The following is an 11,168-nucleotide window of genomic DNA, read 5'->3' as shown; positions in this document are numbered from 1 at the left end:
TCTTCTATCATAGTAGTGTTGAGAGATTTATCTTCTAGCTCACTAGTTCTGGCTCCTATCTCTTCAGTTCTACTCCTTTGCCCTTTCAGTATATTGTCCATTTCTGATATTCTATTATTAATGCTTTCTACCTCTTTCTGTAGGCTTTGAATTGTTTCTAATGCTGTATCTATCTTATTTGATTGTTCCTGTAGTGCTTTCCTGTCTTCTTCCTTACTTTTCTCAACTCCATTATATAGTGTTTTAATACATTTTATAATCATTTTTCTGAATTCCTTCTCAGGCATTTCCAAAGCCTGTCCATCTTCCAGTATGGAGTACAGGTCTACTTCCAACTCATTTGCCTCTGTCACTTTATCTCATTTCTGGACATGTGCAGATATGAGATATGGTCATCTACTTCTGTTTTTTGGGCATCTTCAGGGGTTATCTGTGACCTTAACACTTAGATGGGTATGTATTTTGGTATTTTTTATTCTTTCTGATTGCTTCCAGGTAGGTATTATCAGGAAATGGGCTTCCCTTTTCACTCTTCTTCTTGAGAAATTTCAAGATGCCACTGGTGGTCATTTTGACATAACTTAGGATTTAATTTTTGGCCTATTTCCTTTTTTGTCTGCTTGTCCTGCTCCATAATCCCCATCCAGGCTTTTTTTTTTCTAGTTATAAGCAGTTCAGGGCCAGCTGTGGCCATTTGGTTTTAAATGAAAACTGTCTCTTTGAATTTTGAGGAGATCTGTGTGCATGCATAGTAGACCCCTCCAAGGGTGGGGCTGCGGTGTCCACTAGCTTAGGCACCCCTATAGTCACCAGAATGGAGGTGCGCAGAGCTAGGGACCAATGAACAGATGCCAAAGAAATGAATGTCTACACCTTTATCTCCACGGTTCTGTCAGGCATCCGTGCCTGCTCTGATCCTTCCCCCAGTTGGTCTCACCCATGATGATGGCTCCTGGAGCAGCTGAGCATCTTGGATTAGAAAGCAACGAATTTATTGCATCTGCTATAAATTCTCCTAGCTGTTAGCCTTACAACCTTCTAAATATTTCTTTATATGTGGTTCAAGTTCTGGGACCTTCCCCTGAACCTGCTTGGTGCTGTATTCTGTGTTGTTGCTGATGGAGCTCCTTACTGCATTTCCGCCCGATCCGCCATCTTGTTTGTTCTCCTCTGATCAATACATTTTGATTGCATGTTTGATCACTTTCAGATTAAAGAAGTTGGTAGAATTCTTCTATTTCATCCTCACTGGCTTTAGTGGTTGGTTCATAAATTTAAATAATAGTGGTATTAACTGGGCTTCCCTGTAGGTGCATGGGTATTATCCTATCATAGACAACATTGTACCTCATGACTGATTTGAATATATTCTTATTGACAATGAATGTAACACCATTCCTCTTTAATTTGTCATTCCCGGCATAATAAGCCGTGTGGTTGTCAGATTCAGAATGGCCAATACCAGTCCATTTCAGCTCATTAATGCCTAAGATATCCATGTTTATGCTTCCATTTCATTTTTGACAACTTGCGATTTTCCCAGGCTCGTACTTCATACATTCCATGTTCCAATTTTCAATGGATGTTTACAGCTGTTTCTCTTCATTTTGAGTTATGCCCCATCAGAAAATGAAGGTCTCTCAGGCTTTTCTCCCACGGTCTTACTCCATTGGTTTCATCATGGTCAACTCTACTTTGAGGAGGCAGCTCTTCCCCAGTCGCAGTTTGAGTGCCTTACAACATGAGGGGCTCATTTTCTGGCACTATATTTGACAGTGTTTCTCTGATATTCATAAGGTTTTCAGTGACTAAATATTCAGAACTAGTTCATCATTCCTTCTTCCTAGTCTCTCTTAGTCTGGAAGCTCATCTGAAACCTGTCCACCATGGGTGACCCTACTGGTGTTTAAACTACTGGTGGCATAGCTTTGAGAATCACATCAACTCACAAGTCACCACAGTACAACAAACTGACAAATGAGTGGTGGAACAACAACATTGGGTAGCATAGATTACTTTGACATATGGAAGCACATCTATTCAATCCCATGTGCAAAATTGTAGTAAATGAGCATTAGCTGAATTACTATCAAGCCATATACAAGTCACCATAGTAAATTTGGATGTTAGTGAAGTGAGGGTTGGAGTGGAATGAAACTTTTTTTTTTTTCTGTTATTATTCTTTTAAGTCAATTTAAGACACAACCTGTATGTTTTATAATATGAATGGGATTAGCAGTATACAAGGGTATTTAGCAAGAGTTTCTCTTTTCTTTGTTTGATAGCATGATGGAACTGAAAAGGGAAACTGGCCAAAAGCAATAAGAACTTTAGACTCAGTGAGGTAGACAAAAATGTGACGTGTGTGTTTTGAGACTGGTTTCCTAGGACTAATTAATATATAGCCATGGCCTCTTTTAACCACTTTGGCCCAAACGTTGCAAAGACTTCTGCTCATTGGCAGTGCTTCCTTTTCCATATACTGATTACTAATGCCAGTAAAACACCTAGGTAGTTTGGCAGCAACTTATGCAAATACGTATGTTTCTAATTACAGGGAAATTGTTAGAACATGACTTGGACTAAAGATACACAGCTCATCATCTAGGAAGAAATAATGCTTTGTTTTCCAATAAGAGAACTTAAGAGCTTCATTTCAATCTTTTTTTCTTTTCTTTTCCCTCTCATTTTATTTGTTTGTTCTGATATCCATGCATGGGCATTATAAAAAACTGGAAATACAATAACTTTGCAAACAGTGGTGCCATTTCTTCCCAGACATTGGATATACTGCATCTGTTACCTGGTTTACCATTCATCCACTTATATGCTGTAGCTGTGTTTCCCAAATTCTGTTTCCTGACGTTGTTCTTTACCAATCACATGTAAATTTTTATTATCATTTAATAAATAAATGTTAATTAATTAAAGTTATTATTTAAAAAGTATATATCTACATATGGTATGTGCTTTTGTTTTATGGACGCTAAATGTACTATATATAGGTCCAAATAAGTAAGGAACTTGTTTAGCAAAATGACACAGACCTGTTTTTGACTGTGCTATCTTAATTTACATTTTCAAATCAGTGTGTCTTTAGTCTTAGGATAGTGTTACCATTATTTTTTAAGGATTTTGCAAACTAATTTTAACTCATGAAGTGAACCTTACAAAAATCAATAAAGGCTAGAAGATTCCCAGTCCACAGAAATTCCCTTTCAAATGATGAGTCTTAATCTTCTTTTAGACCCCGCTAAGAACTCTCAGTTTCTTCAATATGGAAACATTTTTGTTTACCAGTGAAGCAAGGTATCATATTCTCTGTGCTTCACCTTATGTTCAAAGAAGTAAAGAAATCCAATAACATGTCTATGTTGTTGTTGTCTTGTGCTGTCGAGTCATTTCAACTCATAGCGACCTTATATAGGGTTTCCGAAGGGTGGCTAGTTCAAATCAGCCTTGCAGTCCAGTGCTTATCTTACAGCACCACATGCCTATGAGCAACAATAAATTCTATCTCCGAGAGTAAATCTGGCAAACATGTGCCGAGCGTAGGAAGATGGTAAAATTTAGGAGCTTAAGGGTGAGTCTGTTGTTAAGAAGTGTTGGTCAGTTCTGACTTATAGCGGCCCTGTATAGGAGTTTATGAGCATAAGGAGAGTTTAGTGTTGGGGAATTTTCATTGAAACTCAGGAATTTGTGACTAATTGCCTCCCAATAAGTTTGAATATAGTTTTTATTTCAGTATATAACAGCTTGCATATGTCATATGATGTTCATGACTGGAAAAGATGACTGTGTTTTTCTTTTGGTTTGAATTACAAGTAAATGGTAAAACAGTAACAGAGGCATTGACTAAACAAGGCATTTTATTTAGCAGAAAATATGTAATTTCACTAGTGAAGACAAAGCTAAATTGTACCTTATGTTACACTGCATTTTGTTATTGTTGTTAATTCTGAAACACTTTTTTCAGTAGTGTTTAAACATCAGTTGATATTTACGTACTGAGCATTGATTTTAAAATAGGCGCTGGGGATATAAAGTAGAATAATATATGGTTCCAGGAGTCCTTGTATTGTACTATAGAATAAATATGGAACTGCTAACCACAAGGTTGGCGGTTCAAATTCACCAGCTACTTCTCAGAATCCCTGTACAGGGTCACTATGAATCAGAATCAATTCCAAGGCACTTAACAACAACAACAATATATGGTCCCAGCCCTTTGGTAGCTCACAGTCTAGAGATATCTTGATGATAATAATAACTAGCATTTATTGAGCATCAACTGTATGTTCTCAGGTATATGATCTCGTTTAATACTCACACAACCTTGTGAAGTAAATATTATCTCTTACATACACCATTTATACACATGCACCTAGTTAATGAAAGTGAGGCTCAGAGACATTCAATAACCCCATAGACACAGAACTAGATAGCAGCAGTGTTGGGAGTTAGGCCTAGATATATCTGATTCTAGAATCTACCTACCAAGATCTTACTGATCCCATTTTGTATCAAGTGAATTGAGTAATATATAAAGCCAGCACACCTCTATGATAACAGAATGATAGGCACCTCAAGCCAATTAGCAGCTAGACATCAGAGCCCTCCTCTAGGCCTTCTAACTTTAGCTAGGATTCAGTACTAATTTCCACACTTGCTAATCCAGACTCTCCATATATTCCACATAACACTTATTCTCCAGATCCTCAAGAATACCCATTCCATGTACCCATCCTCCCCACCCGATAATTCATATATCTCATTGCACTGTAAATGATTTCATCCACATTTACCAAAACTGTCTCACTCCTTATTATTCCTTAAGAGACAAGATCACAATGAAAAGTTCATATTTTCAGAGTTTCTCAAAAGTTTCCAAAGTATTATTGCAGCTGGTTGTTGTTGTTGTTGTTGTTATGTGCTGTCGAGTCGGTTCCAACCCATAGCGACCCTGTACAGGGTTTCCGAGGGTGTAAATCTTTACGGGAGTAGAATGCCTCATCTTTCTCCCGCGGAGCAGCTGGTAGTTTCAAACCGCTGACCTTAAGGTTCGCAGCCCGATTCGTAACCACTGTTGTTGTTGTTGTTATGTGCCATCGAGTCGGTTCCGACCCATAGCGACCTACGCTACCAAAAATTAGAGGATTGTAGGTTAAGCAAAAAAAATTAGATAAAATACATTGGGAACTAGTTATGTACTATACAGTATTCTAGGCTTATTTTACATGCATTAGCTCATTCAGCCCACTCAGCAACCCTATAAATTGGTATTGTTTGTTATTCTCATTTTACAAATAAGGAAGCTGAGCCTAAATGAGATCAAATAATTTACCATAGTTGGCAGACAGATAAAATAATTGAATTGGATTTTTCTCCTGACATCACAGTCCATGTGCTTTCTTCTATATCATACTATATTTAACATCACAACTAAGTCATTGTCTGTTGTTCCTGGGCTGATCCTATGCTGAGAAACCCAATTGTAGGCAAGTGTCATTCAAGAGTTTTTAAGTAGTGACCAGTTAAATAATGAGGACATTTAAGTTGTGATATAGTTCAATGGGAACTGGAAAGAGTAGGGATACTATATTTGAAGGAAAGATCTGTATTCATAAGTGGATGCCAAAAGGTGAGGCCAGACTGGGGACTGTAGCTTGGTGTTGGCTACCACATGTGTATAGTAGAACTGCTCGGTAGGGTTTTCAAGGCTGTGACTTTCTGGAAGCTGATCATCAGTTCTGTGTTCTGAATCACCTCTGGTGGATTTGAACCACCAACCTTTTGGATAATGGTTGGACATTAAACCATTTGTGCTACCAAGATCAATATCAACTCAACAGCTGTGAAGCTGGATGGTGAAAATTAGGAGTTCTGAGAGACATACCAGGGCTCTGTTTGCTTTTGCCTTTATTTGAGGATTAGGCACCGTTGTTTCAAATGGAAGGAATAAGTATTGATGCATCAGGAAAACATCAGAATAAAAAAGAAATATAAGTCTCTGAAGGACATTTGTTGTTTTATTGTTAAGTACCATGGAGTCAATTCTGACTCATAGTGACCCTGAACAGGGTTTCCGAAGCTGTAAATCTTTATGGGAGCAGAAAGCCTCATCTTCATCTTTCTCCGGAAGAACAGCTGGTAGTTTCGAACTGCTGACCTTGAGGTTAGCAGCCCGATTCGTAACCGCTATGCTACCAGAGGACAGAGATTATAGATTTAGGCAATTCTTACTAGGTTTAGGGCAGAAAAAGTAAGATATGTCCCGTACAATGCAATGGAAACTATTAGAAACATAGCTAATGGTAGGCATCTTAGTGTGTGTGAGGAAATGGGAAGGTACTTTTCCTTTTGGGACTTGGAGTTTGGTGTGTTTTTTTTTTTTACTTTCTTTCTTTCAATTTTTCCTGTTGAGAAAAAAAAAAAAAAAAAACAAAAAACACCAAAAACTAATTCTTTGAGCAATGTAAACTCCTGCTATGATTTCACAACTCCACAGAAGAGAATAATTACAAATTAATAAAGACTCAAAATAGAAAATATGTGTAGCAGATAAGTAGAAAATGTTCTGTCTTGTAAATGGTATTGTTTCAGTTCCTGGCAACGAGGAACAATTCTCACCTATGCAAGTCTAAATGGATGCTGGATTCACTCCTCATTTCCTACTGGCATACATTTTCATTCTCAGTGAGAAGCCTGGTCAGAAATTTTTTAAAAAGAAAAAGAAAAACTATATCACGGATACTTTTCCTTCTTAGACTGAGAGTTTTGTGATTTTTTTCATACACAGGTGGTTATTATGTGCCAGAGTCAGTTCTGACTCATCATGACCCTTTATAAGGTTATCTAGGTTGTAATCTTTATGGGAGCAGAGAGCCTGTCTTTCACCCTCTAAGTGACTGAGACTCGGACTGCTGAACTTGAATTTAGCAGCCCAACTCATAAGGCCCCAGGTCACCAGGGCTCCTCACATACACAGGTAATTAGGAAGAATTTTCCACCCATTTTTCATTAGTAAAACTTCAACTTAAAGTTTGAGTTTATTAAGAATCTTCTCTAGGTCAGGAACACAACTAGTTGTTTCACACATTATTCATTCAAACAATATTTCTGAGCAGCTGTAATATGGCAGGCACTACGGTGTCCTGGTGTGACTCTGTGGGATAAAGCAGTGGACCGCAAGGTCAGTTTAAACTACCAGGTTGGTGGTTCAAACTCACTAGCCGCTCCTTGGAAAGCCTATACAGGGTCACTATGAGTTGGAACTGACTCAACAGCACTTAACAACATGTTGAATGCTAAAAGCGCTGTTTTGTTTCTAATTCTAAAGATATATCTGAACGATGTAAGGAGCTCTAGTAGCATAGTGGTTATGAATCAGGCTGCTAAGTTCACAGTCAGTGGTTCAAAACTACCAGCTGTCCCGCAGGAGAAAGATGAGGCTTTCTGCTACTGTAAAGATTTACAGCCTCGGAAACCTGGTGCAGGGTCGCTATGAGTCAGACCTGACTCCACGGCACATAACAACAACAACAACATCTGAATGATATGTGGGATTATCCCTATTTTACAAATGAAAATAATATGAGATTTAGAAAAGATAGTCACACATATAAGGTTACACAATTAATATGATTAATATGTGACAGACTGGATTCAAACTGTTCAGAATCACCTGATTTAATAATTCTTAGTAATCCTTTTGCCCCCAGAAGCTCAAATATAGACACATTCCTGGACCTACCACCACCTAGATCCACACCCTTGGGTTCCTGGCTATGTTGCTCCACTCTATTGTTTGTTCAACATTGACCCTAAGTCCAGAGCCTCAGTTCCTCAGGTGCTGTACTTTCTAAAGTGACATTTATCTAATTAGATAGAATAATATAAAGTAATAAGGCAAATGGAGATTGCCAATTAGCACCATCTCTTCCCAGGTGTTTTTTAACACTGGCCTTCTGAGACTTTATTCCTATGTTTTTGTATACTTGCTAAAAAATGGCCCCATGTAGACAGGTGGAAGACAGGCAAAGTGGGAAGAAGGTGTTTGAATCAGATCCTTTCTAGAGCCATTTATATCCCCTGTACTGGAGGCTGTGACCATGACATTCCCAGGGTCACATTTCCAGAGCAATTTGCCTCATTGGTCGGGTGAATCAGAATATTAAGTCATCACAAGTGTATTCTGTGGAAATTTATTCCAGTAACCCGAGAGATTGGTGTTTAAAACACCTGCAATCAAACCAAGGGAAAATAAAACTCGTATCTGTATGTTTGTGGCTTTGTGTAGGGACATCTCCTGTTGGCTGGCAAAATCAATTATCAGAGAAAAGTGTTTTGCATAATCAGGATTCATCTTTGTCTGTTTTTGCTGTCATAAGAATGGTTGTGAGTTATGTTTCTGGACATACTGTTAGCGTGTAAGATAGTTCTGTGAACATATATTTAACTAATAGTCTACAAACCTCAATGTTTTACATGCAAATAAAAAAGTTTAAATTTCTCCTGCAAAAAAAAAAAAAATTGTCCATCAATAAATGTCTTTAAAATTATAAAATAAAATGAAGTTACTTTAAAGTTGTAGAGGCTTAGATGTTAATAAAGTGCACAAATATTTCTCTTTGTTTACAGATGCACTTTTGATTCCAGATATCTCAACCCATCCTCAGATAGCACTGTTGTTGTTGTGACGTGCCGTCAAGTAGGTTCCGACTCATAGTGACCATGTATAGGGTTTCTGAGGAGCAGCTGGTGAGCTTGAACCACTGACCTTGCAGGTCAAACGACTTTGCAGTATGGTGCATTAACCCAGAGTGCCACACCAGGACTCCCAGATAGTAATGTTGTTGTTGTTGTTATGTGCCATCGAGTCGGTACTGACCCATAAGACCTTATGCACAGCAGAACAAAACACTGCCCGATCCTGGACCAACCTCACTACTGTTGCCATTCCTGAGTCCATAATAGTCAGGTGTAATTTATTTTCATAGATACATAAGAAGTACTTCTAGAGTAAGATATTTTTATCAACAAATTTTATAAGTACGAAAGATGATTCCTTTCATCTTATCTATTTATCTACTATGTCCTACTTTTGGGGTTCTGGAATAAGTCCTAACACCACAGTATCACTAAGTATACGTTCATTTTATATCTCAATCTTCACTTCTGAACCTTTCAACAAATAATTTATTGGGTTTTGTAAAAGGATTGGGAGCTAAAATTGGTTTTAGCTATGAAGTAGTCCTCTGTTCTCTCCAAACATAGATTTATAAAGGAATCTCTAGAATCTGATTTTATACTTCCTAATTCATCTTACATTGCTAAAGTAAGCATGACTGTTCACTGAGATGCATTCTTTTTGGGCAGAGTTATAGGAAGGCCTTTTTGTATGCAAAGCTATCTTTTCTTAGGACACCATCATTCAATCAAGATGACATTTTATGTACTGAATCTGTGTGAATGGTCACAGAGTATCCATACCAATAATATTATATAATGCTTTGCTTTGCTTGGAAACTTGTGATTTCATAGTGATACTAGATAGTCTGAATTCACCTACAGAAAATGAAACAAAACAAAATGTGTGGTTGTCAGCATCACAGTGCATCCATTGAGCCTCACGTGACCAACTTTTAAAACACACACACATACATACACTTTTCTTTTTTTAATCTCTGATGTGTCAGAGCATACTGAGCACCACCCTCATCCATCACAGCATGTCACAGTGTTCTACAGCCAGGTAGGAAGCTGAAATGGTTGAGGATGCGTTCATGTAGACTCTAACTCAACATAATGTCAGGTGGGGAAAACTACGAGAGATTTTGGCCCAATTTTAGTCATATCGAGGGTTCTTCAAATTCATACACTGACTCAGACTAGGAATTTATCCAAATTGATGCTTTAGGTCATTTATTGAACTCCTCGTGTGTAGTGTGCTACTGTTATGTGGGTATGTATATCCAAATTACTTCTACTCGCCCTGGCCACCTTTTCTTCAATACATTGTTTATGACTGCCACATCTCTGGTTCCCACCCTACCCCACCCCCACTCCTAAACAGAACTCTTTTTTGTTCCCGTGGATTCTGTTTAGGATTTTCTTCTATAATTGCACATTTTATATTGTAAACATCTATTATTAGTGATATAGAATCAACAAGATAGTGGATCGGGTAGACGTGCAGTGAGGAGTTCCATCAGCAACAACACAGAATACTGGACCCAAGCAGGCTCAGGGGATTGTGCTAGAACTCTGAACCACATATAAAGGAATATTTAGAAGATTGGAAGGCTTACAGCTAGAGAAATTTGTAGCAGAATCAAGAAATCCAGTGCTTGCTAATTCAATATGCTCAGCTACACCTGGAGCCACCATCTTGGGAGATACTAGTGGGGGAAGGATCAGAGCTGCCACGGATACCTGACAGAACCACAGACATACAGGTGTGGACATTCTTTTTTGTGTGTGTGGGGTATCTGTTCATTGTTCTCTCACTGTCTGCGTACCTCCATTCTGGTGACTAGAGGGGATGCCTGAGCGAATGGACACTCCACCCCACCCCTGGAGAGTTCTATAATGCATGTGCACAGGTCTCCTGGAAATTTAAAGTGACAGTTTCCACTTAAAACCAAACATCCACCACTTGTCTGTCAGTTTGTCATACTGTGGTGGCTTGTGAATTGCTGTGATTCTGAAAGCTATGCCACCCGTATTTTAAATACCAGCAGGGTCACCCAAGGTGGACAGGTTTCAGATGAGCTTCCAGACAAAGACAGACTAGGAAGAAAGAGTGATGAACTACTTCCAAATCTTTAGTCACTGAAAACCTTATGAATAGCAGAGAATCACTGTCAGCTATAGTGCCAGAAAATGAGCCCCTCAGGTTGGAAGGCACTTATAATGCGACTGGGGAAGAGTTGCCTCCTCAAAGTAGAGTAGACCGTGATGATGCGAATTGAGTAAAGCCCATGGGAGAAAAGCCTCATTTGCTGATGGGGCATAACTCAAAATGAAGAGAAACATCTGTAAACATCCACTGAAAATTGGAACATGGAATGGACAAAGTATGAATCTGGAAAAATTGGAAGTTGTCAAAAATGAAATGGAAAGCATAAACATCGATATCTTAGGCATTAGTGAGCTGAAATGGACTG

The sequence above is a fragment of the Chrysochloris asiatica genome, unplaced genomic scaffold, assembly GCF_000296735.1.
Source record: "Chrysochloris asiatica unplaced genomic scaffold, ChrAsi1.0 scaffold00035, whole genome shotgun sequence".
Taxonomy (NCBI): domain Eukaryota; kingdom Metazoa; phylum Chordata; class Mammalia; order Afrosoricida; family Chrysochloridae; genus Chrysochloris; species Chrysochloris asiatica.
This window is presented reverse-complemented; position numbering follows the sequence as displayed.